This window comes from Schistocerca nitens, chromosome 3, assembly GCF_023898315.1.
Source record: "Schistocerca nitens isolate TAMUIC-IGC-003100 chromosome 3, iqSchNite1.1, whole genome shotgun sequence".
Classification (NCBI taxonomy): domain Eukaryota; kingdom Metazoa; phylum Arthropoda; class Insecta; order Orthoptera; family Acrididae; genus Schistocerca; species Schistocerca nitens.
In genome coordinates, this window is record NC_064616.1 from 733824309 (window position 1) to 733840346 (window position 16038).

The window sequence follows — 16038 nt, forward strand, 5'->3', positions numbered from 1 at the left end:
GTCAATATTCATTAGTACAATCACCACAGAAGATCATGTAAAAACCCTTGGAGGTTTAAAAAAAATCTTATGCAGTTGGAATTGGTGGTATTCCAGCAACTGTCATCAAGAAATACACACAATTATTAAACCACTAACTCACCTCTGTGAATATTCTTTCCAGGTAGTTGCTTTCCCAGAATCACTGAAAATCTCAAAACTAATTCATGCTTCATGCCCATAAGTTTTTTGTGCATAATTTTTTTAATTACTTTAGAGAAGCAGGACAAGACTGTGATGGGCTGATAATTTTTCCATGTTTTTTCACTTTTTTGAAAACAAGAATTACTTTTGAGATTTTCAGTGATTCTGGGGAATCAACTGCCTGGAAAGAATATTCACAGAGGTGAGTTAGTGGTTCAATAATTATGCATATTTCTGGATGACAGTTGCTGGAATAACATCAATGCCAATTGCATAAGATTTTTTTTTTTTTTTTTTTTTTTTTTTTTTTTTTTTTTTTTTTACGTCCAAGGGTTTTTACAAAATCATATTTGGTGACTGTACTAACGAATATTGAGTCTGTGCATGTGTGATTTTCTAGTTTACTGGCTGATATTTTGTGTTTGGGTGATTCTTAACCAATTCTTCGCTGTTGTGTTTCATTTCTTGTTTTTGTGTATTGCCTTGTTTTCTGTCTCCCTTCTTAGGATATATGCATAATTTTTATGGTATTCGTGAAATTAAGGAGAATCATTACTTTATTTACACAGCTTTTGGGTGTATTCTATTTTTGAAGAAGGTTATTATAGCTGGTCTTATCCAATTCTTGTTTCTTTTACTGTTATTTAACCTTACTGTTTTTATGTGGAAACAGTGACCATTGCGTCAAGAAATGTGTTACATTTTTTGTTGACATTGTTGACTGCACACATATCTGACAACTTTTCTTTACTTAGACTGCCATTTTGTTTATTATCCTGACTTAAATACATTCATAATATTTAAGGTGGGATTTAATTTGAGATATCTTTGTTCACATCAACATACAGTATGACAACTTGGTGGTCACTTCACACAAATTGTCATATAAAATGTAACAAAACAAAAACATAAATTAACACACTCTATATCTCTGTGAGCTTATCACAGGCAAACTAATAGGGCATGAAACAAACAAACCAACACACAAATACCTTTATCATTGGTTCTGGAGTAGTGTTCACATGATTTGAAGTTTGACAGTAAAATTAACTTTGTTGTACTGGTGAAGAACCAGTGCTCTACAATGTAACATATTGATATACCACTGAGTTCATCTGTTAGTAGAATGTTTAAGTCTTCAGTTTTGTGAGCAAAGATTAGGCAGTGCAACAGTAAATTTTTTACATTTCTATTTAGTTTACTGGAATATTCACTCTTTAACTGTACACTTTAATAAATCTCCTAGATCAATAATATTTTGTTTTTGAAACTTGGAGGCCATGCTCAGTTCTGATTAATTTTTGTAAATTACTATTCTGGTATATTGAAATTGTCCTCTCTCTTCTTTCTGCAACTTTCACATTTTATTCCTATTTTTTGCAGCTAATAATATTTACATTTCATCTTCCATTTTGTGCTTGTACATATTGGTCTTGTAATGTATATCTACAGCTATACTCTACAAACCACTATGAAGTGCATGGCTGAGGGTCTCTCCCACTGTATTATTTATTAGGGCTTCATCCCATTCCATTCACATATGAAGCATAAAATAAATGTTTAACATGCTGACTGCCATGTGCCCACCAGTGGCCACAGCAGAACTGCACACCTGGACTGACGGTGGAACATCCATGATTAAGCATATGTCAGGCAACATATGAAATGCTTCTGTACATGCTGTAATTACTTAAATCTTGTCCTCACAATCCCTATGGGCGCAATATGTATGGGGTTTTACAATATTCCTAGTCATCACTTACAGTCAGTTCTTGAAAGTTTGTAAGTAGGCTTTCATGGGACAATTTGCATCTGTCTTTAAGCGTGTGCCAGCTCACTTTCTTCAGCATCTCTGTGACACTCTCCCATGGGTCAAACAAACCTAATTTCTTTGTATGTTCAATAATCCCCATCAGCCCTATTTGGTAAAGTTCCATACACATGAACAACATTCTATTAGGGGTCACATGAGTGATTCGTAAGCTATCTGCTTTGAAGACTGATTGCATTTTCCTAGTATTCTATCAATAAACCAAAGTCTGCCACACTTTACCTAGACAGCCTATTTGAGTGTTTCATTCCATACACCTTCAAAGCCTTACACTCAGATGTTTGTATGTGTTGGTAAATTCCATCTGTGACTATCTGATAATGTAGTAGTAGTACACTACATTTTATCTTTTTGTATTTTGAACATTTAAAGCAAGTAGTCAATCTTCGCACAACTTCGGAATGTTAACCAGATCTGACTTAATGTTTATGCAGCTTTTTTCAGATGGTACTTCATTATTGATGACTAAATCATCTGCAAAAACTCCGAGGGTACTGTTAACATTGTCTGCACAGACAGCAATATAAACCTAACAAGAAGGTTCCCAACACCCTTCCCTGGGGCACAACATCTGTTGATGACTTATGACTTTTCATACAACATAGCTTGCTGCATATTCCCTACCAAAAACTCCCAAATCCAGTCATAAATCTACCTTGATACTCCATACAGTCATACTTTTGATAATAAGCATATATGTGGTACTCATTACGTAACTGAATCTATCTGTTTTGGTATAAGCCTTTGGTACCTGTGCTGTTTCACCGAATCACCACCAGAAAATTCTGCTGTAGGTTCTATCCTTAAAATGAATAGCCAGAAGCATTTTTTTTTAAGTTCGAAGTTGGATGTTCACAAATCTTTAATCACGTCCTTCGAATCCTACTGGTGATGGCCAGGTATCTTACCAGTCTCTAATAATATTTACCAACAAGTAGTTATTATGGACATATGAGGAGCTTAATAGTTACTATCTCTTCAAAAAGCAAAAGTGTCCACAGTAGAGATGAAATGATCATAAGTTGCTTCACCCACAACTGAGTAAAAAAACAGTCACAGAACTGTTACTACAGTCACAAATATTATTCAACTGAAGCAAAACACACACATTTTGATGTCTACTGTTCATAGCTATAAAATACGCTCTCTGAACCTGAACCTGAATCAAATGAATGGAGAAACCACACAAAAGGTTCCTAAGGCTGGGCTAAAATGCAGATTAGCTAGACGGAAGCAATACCAAACGAACACTAGCTGAATGGCTGAACTGGTGTAAGAGTAGGCCTTGTAAAGATTCACTCCATTATATTGTCAAGCTTCATTAATTTATAATGGTTTAAAACTTCTATGGCTCATAATGTTCATCTTTTCTCGGATGTTGAGGCTGCTGTTATATTTTTTTTGTATATTATTTATCATGAGCAGCATGTATTAAAATACACAGTAGTAACTGATGGTTACACCATGGGAATCCTTAGTTTATGACCATGGGATCCATCTTGTATGTTTAAATTTAGTTATTGAAAAGTAATTAAATTGTAATTAGGGATCCTTGCTCATTAATATAGTTGTCAATAGGTTCAGGAAAATCAGGCAATCAAAAGTATATCAACATATCCCAGATATTTACAGTAATTTGACCATAATTGGCACTGAAAGTTTGGACCAGGTGAATCTTTAATTAACAATATCTTTTAAACTAATTATGTTTCAGCTAATGTAAATATGTTACAGAAAAGGTGAAAAATAGCTCTTTAATTTGAAAGTGGCCTTTCCTTCCAAATGTACACATTCAGTCATAATATTTTCCTTATGGCAAAGTGTATACATTTTTATAATTGCAATAACTTTTGATGGCCATCATTTCTGATGAAACTAATTAGCTCATTGCAACCAGAACAGCAAGCTGAATGATCTGAAAAATGAAGTTTTGTGGGTGGAATTTGTTTCTACAATTTTGATGATTTGCATACCACGTGCTTAATGTAGGAAATTCAACATCGGAATTTTGGAAGAAAGTTAGCAAAAATTTTATACAGACCTTAATACATGAAATATGAGTGCATACTGTGACTTCTTTCAACCACTGGGTACAATTTTTTGTTTGATGGGATTTATTGATTATTGTATGTAAATAAGTTATACAAAACTGCAACCAGTCACTTTTTTGAATAATTATGTTTTATTCCATGAACCGGTTTTCAAACCTTTTCAGGTTCATCTTCAGATGGTTTCAGGTAGTTACATCATTATTACTAGCATAATGCTGGGTGCTGGCTTGCAACGGTATAGTCGGCTTTTTTTGGTTAGTGTCCATCTGTCTGCCTCCATTTTGATCTCCAGTTGTTATATCACTACACATGCTTCCACACAAACTACAGGTTGTGATTCAAAAGTTTCAAGACTTAACTCAGAACTAGAAATTTACTGGACATTTAAGTACAGCGGACTAAAATTCTTCAAAATATGATCCTTCAGCATCAACACAGAATTGCCAGCATGTCTTCCACTGTTCATAGCCCTTCTGGAAGGCCTCTGGCGTCATGCTGTCAAGGGCTCTCGTTGAAGCCTGGTGGATGGCGCCAATGGAGTTGAATCAGTTCCATTTTGGACCCATCTTGATTCGGGGGAAAGAGGAAAAACTCACTTGGAGCCAAGTTGGGGCTGTAGGGTGGCTGTGGCAGTGTTGTCACATTGAACTTCATCAAAAGTTCGGCGGCGGTGCGCGGCATGTGAGCGGGCGCTTTGTTGTGGAGGAGAATCCAATCGCCCTTGATCGCCAGGCAGACACGGCGAACTTGATCCCTCAGTCGGCGGAGCACTCCAGTGTAAAAGTCACCTGTGACAGTCTATCCACAAGCAACAAACTCCTTGTGAATCACTCCTATACTATCAGAAAAAACAATCAGCATGCACTTCACACTCGACTTGCTCATGCGAGCTTTCTTGGGCTTTGGTGAGGAAGCAGTGTGCCATTCTGAGCTTTCACTCAGGATCATACTTGTAGACCCAGGTCTCATCACCAGTAACCACCTTTTCCAGAAGTTTCGGATCAACATTCAACTGTTGCAGCATTTCCTGGCTAACAGTCATGTGCCGTTTCTTCTGATCCACCAACAAAACTTTTGGCACCTCTTTGGCACACACTTTTCGCATTATCAAATTCTCCATCACAATCCTCCACACCATACTCTGACTGAGTCCCATTTCTTGAGCAATTAATGTAGTACTAAGATTACGGTCATTGTTTAAAAGTTCCTGCACTCTCTCTACATTTTGATCCATTCGGCTTGATGATGGCCTCCCAGAGCAGTTGTCATCGTCAACATTCCCGCGGCCATCTTTGAAACACTCGTGCCACATGAAAACCATTGCACAGGACATGGCTTCTTCCTTAAAGGCCTCTTGAATCATACCAAGAGTCTCTGTGGCAGTTTTGATCAGTCGCATGCAAAACTTAATCGCACAACGCTGCTCCAAGTGCTGCTCCATTTTCGCCTCTCGCACTTTTTGACCAAGGTCAATGACATGCACTCACACTGCAAGCGATGTGCACTCTCCAGGGTTCCAGAGGCAACTGCCACAGGGTCAGTTGATTCCCTGAGACTCCCCACTACTTCCCCCACCCAGCGGAACCGGTCCGCGTGCTCTCCCCTACTCAGAAATGAATGTCTTGAAACTTCTGAATCACACTTTGTATATTATTTTAATTAAATTAATATAGTTTGTGTGGAAGTGTGTATCAATATAACAATTGGACATCAAAATGGAGGCAGACAGATGGACACTAACCGAAAAAACTGCCTATACTGTCACAAGCCAGCACCCAGCATTATGCTGGCCATAGTGATGTAACTTCCTGAAACCATCTGAAGATGAACCTGAAAAGGTTCGAAAACTGGTTCATTGAATAAAACATAATTATTCAAAAAAGTGCCTGTTTGCAGTTTTGTATAACTTATTTACATTCAATTTACAGTCACAGTTCAAAAATATCCACAATGGATAAGCAGAATTTATTGATTATTGTTGAAAGAGGAGCAGACTCAGCTGCAAATTGGGGATATTATCAGTCTCTGGAGCTTTGTTCAGTTTTAGTGATTTCAACTGTTTCTCAATACCATTTACACTATTATGTATGAGTATGTTACTCACCTTTGCAGCAGTGCAACAATGACATTGAGGCAAAACCCCCAAATTTTTGTGCGTAAAGGAACATTTGAAAACCAAGTTTAGCATTTCTACTTTTGCTTTGCTACATTCAATTTCAATTCCAGTCTCGTCCACGAGTGTCTAGAAACTAACTTTGGTGCCACCAACAGCCTTCCCAACCAGGCAGAATTTTTTTGGGTTTATGAGAGATCCTTCGTCAATATTCTGCTATGATAGTCACTTAAGTCTTCACGTATTGCCCTCTTGACAGCCAAACAAGTTTCATTTAGCATATTCCCATCTCTGCCCTATGCTTTGTTTTACACCTATTATGTAGTAGTCTGCTTCTTTAGAAGTTTCTTCACAGTGATTATACCATGGAGAATCTCTCCCACCATGCAATGTTCTCCTAGTTACATACACAGTCCAGTTACATTAACGTGACAACTGCCTATGTCTGACATCAAAGTGCAGTAACCACTCACACACAGATGGCAGGTGGCAGCACTAACAGTGGAGAATGTATAAAGTGTGACAGGGGGATGCAGAAAACTGTGCAGTCATCATCATAATGCGGAAATGGAGTGATTTATCTGATGTCCGAAAGGGCATGTTCATTGGCTTTCAGGCCAAGGCTGGAACATTTCTGAAACAGCTACTTTTGTAAATTGTTCATGTATCACTGTCATTAAAGTATACCACACATGGCTTGAGGGGTATGTCCACCCCTACGTATGGTTTATTTTTCTTCTGGATGATGGCATCTACCAGTAGGACAACACAACATGTCACACAGTTCGCAGTGTATGTGCATGGTTGGAAGAGCACCAGGGTGAGTTTACTGTACTCCCTTGGCCACCAAAGTCCCTGGATTTAAACCCAGCTGAGAGTCTGTGGGAACACCTCAATTGGGCTGTCCACCTCATGGATTCTCAACTGAGAGAATTAGTGCAGCTGGCTACAGAATTTGAGTTGGCGTGGCTCCACATCCCTGTCAGCATGTTGCAGAACCTCACTGACATTTCCTGCATGTCTCACACTGGTCTGAGCTGCAAAAGGTGCTTATTCACGCCTTTGACAGGTGGTCACATTAATGTGACTGGACAATGTATAAGTCAAGTGTGTGGTCAAATATTCTTCTAAACTTCTTCCACATGCTCCTCTCTAGAGCTAAATGTTTAGAGCTCCTTATTGAGATATGACATCACTGTCTCTTTACCTAGTTTGCTCAAGATAAAAATCCTTCTACTTGTTTTAGCTGACTTTGCTAACCATTTTTGCTACAACTGTCTGTTGGTCCTGATAGCAGTTTCTATATGGATGTCCTAATTTGTTCTAGGTAGTTCTCAGCAAATGCAATTAGTAATGCTTGGCAGAATGTTTTGTTACCTCCCTTACATACAAAACTGTAATTGTTCCTAATGATTGCAGTATGATTGGGGAACTTATGTACTAGTGAACTTAGGTTTTCTCTAAGGTCTTCAGTTTTATTTATAGGTGAGTCTGATGGTCAACAGAAAGATTTGATTGTAAGTTTGTTCATGGAGTCTTGTCCACACAATCTTGCATGCAGTTTCAATTTACATCTCAGTGGATTTGAGCTTCTTGTCTACAGCAACAATACACCATCTCCATTTACCATGAGCAGATCTTTTCAATATATGTTTAAATTTTCACCCAAATATTTCCTGCTATCAATTTCAGATTAATGTAGTAAAATGTGAGATCCATAGCTTTTTAGGAGCACTGCAAACACTGGCACTTTGTTGCACTTTTGCAGTTAATCACTAGGATTTTAATATTCTTGCCTGTAGGGGGCATTTCTTTGTATCTACACTTCTGGGTCACATATGGCTATCATTATCTGGACTAGATGGAGTGTCACCTAATCTTAAAAAGCCATTGGGTGTGTGCCACATACACAGTCACCTACCTGGTTAGCAGCCTCAGATATGTAGAATGCACATGGGACTCATTTAGGAGCAACCCACATTTCTCAACCCTATGGTACTTAGAACCAGGCAGTACTAACCCCCCCCCCCCCCCCCCCCACACACACACACACTGGTGAAAAGAATTAGGGGACCATTGAGTTTGAGTGTCTGCCAAACTCTATTGAGCAACAATTGAGGACTGAGTATATTACCAAAATATACTTTTTTTACCTTTCAGAAATTAAGTACACAACAAAATATTTGTTTACATAAAAAGAACTGAAACGTCCAACTAGTGTCAAAAACAAAGTGGAAAGAATCATTCACACCACCATCCTAGGTGCTTTACATTGGACTTTGAGAGTTTCAGTAACATGTTTGCCCTGCATGAGTGTTTTTCACTACCTGACACCAACATGGCATGTGTTGTATAAATCTATGGAGGTCACCCGGTGGTATCCATTCCCATTCTTGAATGTGAGCCCATGACAGATTGTGGAGAGGTTGTGGTGTAACAGGATGACCATGAACCCATCTCTCAAGCATACCCACATTCGCATGATGGGGTTTAGGTTGAACTCACCACTCGTCATATCATTGCTTCAGTATCCAGTCTTTGCATGATATGCCTGCCACATAGGCCCTGGCATTAGACGGAATTCAGGGCTAACATCGTACACACCAGCCACCACATGGTCCAACAGGACCTGTTCGATGTACTGCCTGGTGGTAAGGCAACTGTAGACAATGACAAGATCTGAACGGCTGTGAACACTGAAGCATTTCTACAGCATCACAGAATTTTGGAAGTCTGTTGATTTTCTGGACAACATTTGGCAGGATCTGCTCACCACTGGTCTTTGCACATGGACACGGCCATTACCTTACCTCCGAGGATATTTATACTCATTTGCGAATAGCATGTTTGCCAGAAGTGAAGTTGCCAGTTGACATAGGAACAGCAGAACTGAAAGTGAGCTGCAAGATGATGTCATATCAAGCAGGCTACTTGAATAGGACATGTGGGTCATAAGGTCCTTTCTCACAACCTATTCTTTACAGTCTGATCGGACACAGTGTCTCCAGTGGCCCCTCCGAAATTGTCTTGTGGTGCTCTGGCAGTATCTGTACAACACTGCACTGCAGAGATCATCAGATATCAGTCTTCATGTGGAGCTGTAATGTGTTGGTGATCTTGTCCACCTTGCCTTGTGTACTGACCTATTTCCCTGTAGTGTGTCCATGACATATGAAGGACACTTGGAGAGGCATTGGCATCTGCAACAACATAACAAAAAGTCCATCCATTTTGGATGAAACACACTGCCCTTGCAACTTGCACTCCATTAAGATGTAGCAATGCATGTGCTTAGTTGAATACAACATCTGTAAATGAAAACTGCCATCTGTGTACCTCACTAGAAAACACTGGTACTCACTTCCTTCTGTGGGGTCACCTGACATTGTAATGCATGGCACAGCCAACAGACAGTGAAAGATTTTAATTGTTGCCCACATTGAAAGCAGAGGTCTGAAGCCATGGAATACGACCACAGGTACTGCACTGCCCATATCAAAAAAGATTTAACATAATGGACATTGATACACATGTTCTCCTAATTCTTTTGAACAGTGTGTGTGTGTGTGTGTGTGTGTGTGTGTGTGTGTGTGTGATTTCTGATTTATCAAAGCTGTGGAACACAATCAACAAAAATGTACATTATTATTTCACTAAGTGGTGAATAACAAAAAAGTCCTTCTGTATCCTGTCTTTTGTCAAAAGAATTTCGCTAAGGCACTCTTACATAGTATAAAAGTGCCATAGAGATTTTCAAAATTGGATGGAACATGTTGTAGAACAGACAAAAAAATTCTTAAAAAGTTATTATTAGTTTCAACACAAAACATTTGAAAATGGAGGGTGTAGACAACATTTATAAACACAGAAAATCCTATAAAAATGAAAACCTGTAGTGGGATAAAGGAAATTGGAAGGTGGAGGGACCAACTAACCACCAAACTGCTCATTAAGACTAAAATGAGAAACAAATGGGTGTAAAGACAGTAATGAAATGTGAAGTATAGTGAAGGGAAAGATAAATAATTCTGAATCACATACTGAAAGGACCATTGAAGGAAAATAAATAAACAAATAAATAAATAAAATGTTAATGAAGGATAATAATATCTAAGGCTCAAATAAGAGTTAACTTTATTAAATTAATACCACTTACACAGTCCCACTTTTCTTTCATTTGGCCACTTTCCATTTGAATGACAAATACTAGAAGACAATGAAAACAGTTAAAAAATAAATTGGAACTATTCCTGCGTCTCCATGGATAAATATCTGAATAGAAAATATCTGTGTGTGGTTGTATCACATTTATTAAATTTTATTGCAGATTAATAGTAAAGTAAACATTCAGTTATGTTAATGGCCAACATATAGCCATATTTTTCACTGAGAAAACCTATGACACATTCCACTTCAAAGTTATCACAAATACACTCCACAAAACATTCAATAAACTAAACTTGTGATTTAGAGTGGTCTAATGTCCTCTGTGCCATCCATTCTTACCTTTTGGTGCCTTAGCATTAATACAATATAAACTTGTCATTCACCCATAAGTGTTTTAATGTATCACTCTTACTGTTTTCAGTATGCTGCAAACAGTTGAGTCTTTTCTAACTATTTGAGTGTGATTATTTCTTCTGGCTTACTGATTGACAAATTGCAAATGTAAGATATCATAATAAGTTACATTTCAGCTACCGATATGTTTCTAGAATGAAAACTTAAGTATTTTGTCATTTAAACACATGAAAATAAACTAGGCAAGAAGTTTGGATACTGTCAGAGTACAGAATCCATGATAAATCACCAACATCCACACCTCTATTGAAATATCAGAGGTAGGTTGGTTGATTTGTTGGGGGGAGGGGACCAAATAGCAAGGTCATCAGTCCCATCAGATTAGGGAAGGATGGGGAAGGAAGTCAGCCATGCCCTTTCAAAGGAACCATCCTGGCATTTGCCAGAAACAATTTAGGGAAATCACGGAAAACCTAAATCAGGATGGCCGGACACGGGTTTGAACTGTCGTCCTCCCGAATGCGAGTCCAGCGTGCTAACCACTGCATCATCTTGCTCAGTAAATATTAGAGACTACTATCTGAAGTGATGCAAGGTAGAAGAGTTGCATGAAACTTGTAGCACACAAGTTAAACATTAGACTGCTGTTCAATGAAAAAACTGTGGGAGTACAGAGCTTATCTCAATGGCAGATGTTTCATAAAATATACATTCTAGCCATTTTTGAAATATTCTTACTTTGTTTGGCATCTTTACCAGAGGTTGTCTGACAAGATAAAGATATCTCAAAATGAAGGTTGTGGTTCATGATGAGCTCATTTAGTTATATAATTATACTAGCCTTTCTCTGCAGCTTTACGCATTCGACACACATATTTAACACCTCCTCCTCTTCCCCCTTTCTGTGTCCACTTTTTCCTCCCTCTTCCTGTGTTCCTCATCCTCCCACCTCTGTCTGCCTGTATGTCTCAGTCCCTTCATCTCCTCCTCCCTCTCTCTTTGTCCATTTCCTCTTACCCCTCTCTCTGATCATATTCCTCCTCCCCCTCTCTTTCAGTCTCTGCCTCCCCTCTTCCTTCTCCATTTTCCTCTACACCTTCCATCTGCCTCATGCATCTCCCCCTCCTCCCCTCCCTCTGCCCATTTCCTCCTTCCTTTTGCTCTGTCCAGCCCCTACACTATCCATTTCAACCTGTCCCAGACACAGTGCCTTTCATGCAGGGCAGTCTATACACCAGGGCCTGGGGAAAAAACAAAAAAAGTCTTTGCCTATATCTTCACTCCTATTATAAACCCAAGAGTGCAGATACTCATGAGGCCTGCTGTTTCTGTAACAAATTTGGCTGAAATGAATTCAGGTATTTGGGAGAAATTTCTTAGACATATGCTCTGCTTTATATATAAACACACAAAAAGTGCGAGAGATAATGTAAATAACTACAGTCTCATCACAATTTTCTCTTGCATTTCAAAAATATCAGAAAAAGTTATCCACTACAAGCTTATGGAATCTGTAAATAAAAACAAAACCCTATGTCATTAACAACACAGATTCACAAACAAGATGTCACCAATCACAATCATTTATGAGTCCATTAATTGTAAACTAAGCCTGACGGAAGTGAAACAAGAATCAAAAGCAGTGATTACGGTATTACCAAACGCTTTTGACATGGCAAATCATAAGAGTCTGTGGTCAAATCTTGAAAAGTATAATATTCAGAGTCTGTCCAAAAGCTGAATTAGTTCCTTCCTGAACAATCTTAAGCAGTGAGGATCAGTCCACTACTGTCCACCTTAAAAGTATTTCTGAAAATACATCAGGGTATAATCTAATTCAATATATTGTACCCCAAGGATCAATAATGGGACCACTTCTGTTCCTTTTGTACATTAATGATCTAAGGGTAAACATGGACCCTCATAAAACAATCATACTTGCAGATGACACCACTCCTTTATTAGGAGAAAGTTATGAAGAATTACAGCAATCAGTAAACACTGTCACAAAACAAGTTAGCAACTGGGCACAGAAGACACTGAAGTGGCAGAAGTCATGGGATAGTAATATGCACATATACAGAGGTGCTCGTTATCATGTACACACAGTACTTGGGTGGTTCATGTGAAAAGGCTTCCAACATGATTATGGCCACATGACAGGGATTACGAGACTTTGAATGTGGAACGGTAGTTGGAGCTAGACACATAGGACATTCCATTTGAGAAATCATTGGGGAATTCAATGTTCAGAAATCCACAGTATCAAGAGTGAGCCGAGGATACCAAATTACAGGAATTCTCTCTCACCACGGACAATGCAGTGGCTGGTGGCCTTCACTTAATGAACGAGAGCAGCAGCATTTGCATAGAGTTGTCACTGCTAGTAGATAAGCAACACCATATGAAATAACCACAGAAATCAATGTGGGATGTACAATGAACATATCCATTAGGAAAGTGATGTGAAATTTGGGGTTAATGGGCTACAGCAGCAATGGAACGACACGAGTGACTTTGCTTACAGTATGACATCACCTGTGGCGTGCCTCTCCTGAGTTCGTGACGATGTTGGTTGGACCCTAGATGAGTGGAAAACTGTGGCTCGGTCGGATGAGTCCTGATTTGAGTTGGTGAGAGCTGATGGTAGGATTCGAGTGTGGCAAAGACTCCATAAAGCCATGGACCCAATGACAGGGCAAACTGGTGGTTCCATAATGCTGTGAGCTGTGTGTACACCAACCATTTACTGGAAATGGTTACATTTGGCTACTTGGAGACCATTTGCAGTCATTCATGGACCTCATGTTCCTAAACAATAATAGAATTTTTATGGATGACAATGAGCCATGTCACCAGGCCCAAATTATTCGTGATTGGTTTGAAGAACATTCTGGAAAATTTGAGCGAATGATTTTGCCTCCCAGATTGCTCGACATGAATCCGATTGAACATTTATGAGACATCATCAAGAAGTCAGTTTAAGCACAGAATCCTGCACCAGCAAAACTTTCACAACTATGAATGGCTACAGAGGCATCACGGCTCAATATTTTTGCAGGGGACTTCCAACGACCTGTTGAGTCCATGCCACATTGAGTTGCTGCACTATGTAAGGCAAAAGGAGGTCTGACACAATTAGGATATATCCCAAAAAACTGTCGCACTAAAATTTCACTGTTCCCTAAACATGGATATACAGAGCTCACTATCAACAATGGAATAGTTGGTAACAGTACAGTACAGAAACTATATTCTTAGGACTATGCTGCTGTATGGTGTGGCAGGTGGCAGTTGACACTAAATAACGAAAAGTGTGGGGTGATCCACACGAGTTCCAAAAGAAATCCGTTGGAATTCGATTACTCGATAAATAGTACAATTCTCAAGGCTGTCAGTTCAACTAAGTACCTGGGTGTTAAAATTACGAACAACTTCAGTTGGAAAGACCACATAGATAATATTGTGGGGAAGGCGAGCCAAAGGTTGTGTTTCATTGGCAGGACACTTAGAAGATGCAACAAGTCCACTAAAGAGACAGCTTACACTACACTCGTTCGTCCTCTGTTAGAATATTGCTGCGCGGTGTGGGATCTTTACCAGGTGGGATTGACGGAGGACATCGAAAGGGTGCAAAAAAGGGCAGCTCGTTTTGTATTATCACGTAATAGGGGAGAGAGTGTGGCAGATATGATACGCGAGTTGGGATTGAAGTCATTAAAGCAAAGATGTTTTTCGTCGCGGCGAAATCTATTTACGAAATTTCAGTCACCAACTTTCTCTTCCGAATGCGAAAATATTTTGTTGAGCCCAACCTACATAAGTAGGAATGATCATCAAAATAAAATAAGAGAAATCAGAGCTAGAACAGAAAGGTTTAGGTGTTAGTTTTTCCCGTGCGCTGTTCGGGAGTGGAATGGTAGAGAGATAGTATGATTGTGGTTTGATGAACCCTCTGCCAAGCACTTAAATGTGAATTGCACAGTAATCATGTAGATGTAGATGTAAAATGGAATAAGCATATACAATATCCTAATGCAAAATTCTTTGTTCACTAAAATTCTGCTCTAGTGAGAAAACTGCGAAGAGTGGGACAGTAGAGCGCAAAAAAGAAAAGTGACATTCATGGTCAATTTGCCAGATAAAACAGAATCTGAGGTATTACCCATATCAGCACATCCCTGTGCCAAAATGGTACTTTCCATATAGGAGTTAAACTTTATAACAAACTTTCTGAAAACATGAAAGCAAATAATTAGGTCAACTTATCTGGAAAATCTTTAAAGTCATGTTTACAGCATCGCTGCTTTTACTCCATTGAATATACATCTCGCTCAGTGCACCCAGAATATCTGCATTTGGGACAGTGCACAGCAAGTCTGTGACCTGTGTCAGCTGTGTATGTAAGATGAAGAACAATATACGATTCTGGTGGTGTATACAATGCACACCAAGAAGATGTACCTGCAGTATGACCTCAGCAAGTCCCTTAAAAATAATTAACATACCTCATCTTGTAGAAATCTTATTTCTCTGTTCTCTCTATCTTATTCATGTCTAAAATCTTCGCTTATAGTTGAGAGTACACAAATTTCCTAAAGTTGTCATGGTAGGAAAATGGTGAGTTCTGATTACTACAGGACAGTCATGTAAACTGCTTGAAAAATTTATGGCAATTTGTTTTTCTCTAAAGGTACTGTTACATGGGAAACATATGAAATTTTCACACACAAAATTCAAATTTGAGCATGTCAGTTCCTTTTTTACTTTAAAATAGAGAAGGAATTTTAGTGATTTATTGATAGCCTACCTAGCCGACCTATTCCAGTACCTATTGTAAATGCTATTTTATCCTTTTTAAGAAAATTAACACATTGATTGCCACACACTTAGTGATGGATGTCTCATTGGCAGGGCAGGACAAGTACAAGGCACAAGGCATGAGGCTCTGCTGCGGCAGTCGGCGGCCACATGGCAGTCAATGTGTTAATGTTCATATACATCATCCACCCAACTGCAAAGTGACTTGACTTGACTGGCTCACTTGACATTGTGGCCGATCGCTATCTGATGTACTCACAAACACTTTTGGCAAACGACATACAAGTTTTCTGGGTCTGGTACTGCGTCATATTGTATAAAACTGCAGCTGGAGAAAAACCAATGTTTCGGCCACAGTTGCAGCGACCTTCTGTTGGGTCTACTGGTGTGTTCTAGTTATGCAATGTCCCTTATATTTTGTTATTACTGTTCACTGGGCATACCATTATGTCATAATTTAAAAAAAAGATAGTTCATTTCATTGGTAACTTAAGGAAGGAGGAGAGGGAACTTTATTT